This window comes from Echinops telfairi, unplaced genomic scaffold (genome assembly GCF_000313985.2).
Source record: "Echinops telfairi isolate 266 unplaced genomic scaffold, ASM31398v2 ScPeMD7_7425;HRSCAF=8463, whole genome shotgun sequence".
NCBI lineage: Eukaryota > Metazoa > Chordata > Mammalia > Afrosoricida > Tenrecidae > Echinops > Echinops telfairi.
Window position 1 is genome coordinate 1,105,226 of NW_022111325.1, and position 2,537 is coordinate 1,107,762.

Consider the following 2,537-nt stretch of genomic DNA (forward strand, 5'->3'; position numbering starts at 1 on the left):
ATCTGTCCAAAGCACAAAAAGCAAGCAAGATTTACTTAAAGTAGAAACACACGATGCAGATGAGTCCACTGCATATCATATTGTCCTTGTGTACTGACACAGAGGCAGCAGGTGCTGGGGGTGGGGGGAGCGCAGCTAAGTGGGCCATTAGCCTTGTCTGGGAGGGCAAGGGTATGTGCAGGTGGGGGGTCGCTGGGAACTGAGCCAAAGGAAAACTGCTTGCCCACTGGGGCGAAGAAGGGACCACCAGTGGCTGGTGTGCTGTGTAGTGTGGCTGTGGGGTGTGCCCAGGAGGAGTTGGCAATGCGTGGGCCCAGGGGGCAGGGGCGGGGGTGTGGGAGTGGAGTGAAGCTGTTCGGTCCCGGAAGGAAAAGGCTCCTTGGGGTTCGGACAAGGTGCAAGGGTGGGCGGTCCCTGCTCTTCCTCAGAGGACTCCTGCGACATGCCCTCTTCCTCCTCCTTCTCCAGCTTTTTGGGTCTGTCGGGAGCGAAGGTGCCGGGCGCCAAGGACCGGCCTGGCCCCGCTACTGCCAGGGGGAGCAAATGCGGATGCCTTCTTGGAGCCACGCCAGAGTCAGAAATAGCCCCGGCTCGGAGTCCCAATTAGAGGTCCCACACAGTAAATCTACCTAACCCAACTGCTGACTCCCAGGTGAGTGGTTGAAACTCAGAAGCTGCTCCTTGGAAGAAAGATTAAGCTCTCTACTCCTGTAAAGATGTACAGGCTAGGAAGCCGTATGCAGTGCCACTGAGCGGAAATGGACTCCCGTGGCAATTTTTATACACACTCTTCAAATACATTGATGCACAGCAGTTAAAGACTCAGTTGCTAACTGATAGGTCAGCAGTGGGCCTGGGGAAGGCAAATGCGGCCGTCTGCTTCCACAAGATGTGCAGCCTTAGGAGTGCCGTGGGGCAGCGCACTCTCCCCCGCAGCGTTGCTGTCGGTCAGAGTTGATGGAGCAGCAGTGTCTGGTTCTTTGGCGATGCATCTTATTGAGTGATTTTGGTTGCACGGTTCACAATCTAGCTGCATCTTCATGATTTCTATTCCGGTTGCTCTGTTTCAGCATACTAATCCTGTACTTGACGCATTCGATTTTTAAAAAAAAGCATTTTATTAGGGGCTCATACAGCTCTTATCACAATCCATACACACATCATTGTGTAAAGCGCATTTGTACATTCATGGCCCTCATCATTCTCAAAACATTTGCTCTCCACGTAAGCCCCCGGCATCAGCTCCTCATTTCCCCCCTCCCTCCCCGCTCCCCCCCCCACATTAGATTTATACCTACCTATTTACTTTCTTTGTGTGTGTGTGATTATAAATGATATTTTAAATTTTGATGTCTGTGTGCCTTACTAGTATAATTAACTTTTCTGTATTTATCCTGTATCCTACAACCCTGTTAAACTCACTCACCACTTGTGGCTTTGATGTTCCTCCTGCACATCTTTTGTCGAGGGTAAATGTTGATAGTAGGTACCGCTCCAATGATTATGGGAGAACAGTCTTCACAGCTGGTGTTATTTATGTTATGAGCTACTGTCCTACTTTATGCCTTTGCCGAACTGTCTGAAGTATTCCAGTCTCCGTTGGCTTTCCAGATAAATTACAAAATAATCTGATCTAACCCACTGCCATTGAGTAGACGTCAGTTCTGGCCTGATGGGCTGTACATCTGTCCAGGAGCAGCTACCTTCTCCTTTTCCCATCAGACGGCTGGTGGGTTTGAACTGTCGATCTTGCACTTCGTCGTCCAGTGCGTACCCAGTAGTGCCACCAGTCATTACCAAACCTTTGTTCTGTTTGGTTTGCATTTGAAGAGGGAATACATTAAACACGTGTTTCCATTTTGAGAGAATTGATCTATTTGTTCCGTTGCATGTTTCAGTCCAAGGAAGTAGCGTGGCTCTCCATTTCTTTGCTTATTCTTTAATCTATCTTTTCATCCACGTTGTGTAGTGGTCAGCAAACGAGTCCTGTGCTTGTCTTGTTAGATTTACCCTTACCTATCTACTCTTTTGGTGTGATTGTAAGATAATTTTATACTTAAATTTTTGGTGTCCATATGTACATTGCTAGTATAAAAATATATAATTGATTTTATGCATTTATCTTGTATCCTAAAACTTTGTTAAGTTCACTCACCAGTTACAGGAGGGTTTTTTTCTTGGTAGATTCATTGGGGTTTTCCCATGTAGATAATGTCATTTGCAAAAAGGGAGAGGTTTTTGTTTTATTTTTATGTTTTAGTAGAAATGTAAGTTTATCAATACAGTCGAAGCTGTATAACTTGCTTCGATTTGGGAAGATGCTTAATGAAAGACCATGTAAGTAAAACCCATTCATCTTCTCACCTCTTTGGATGAAGGTGGTGGAGGATTGCAGCAATGTAATGGGCTGAGAGGGGAGGTAATGGAATGGGGATCATGTCCAAAAGAAATGCAGTCTGAGAAAAAGAATTTCTGACTACATGGATAGAGCAGAAAACACAAAGAAATACTTGGATTAATAAAAAGAAGATGGATAA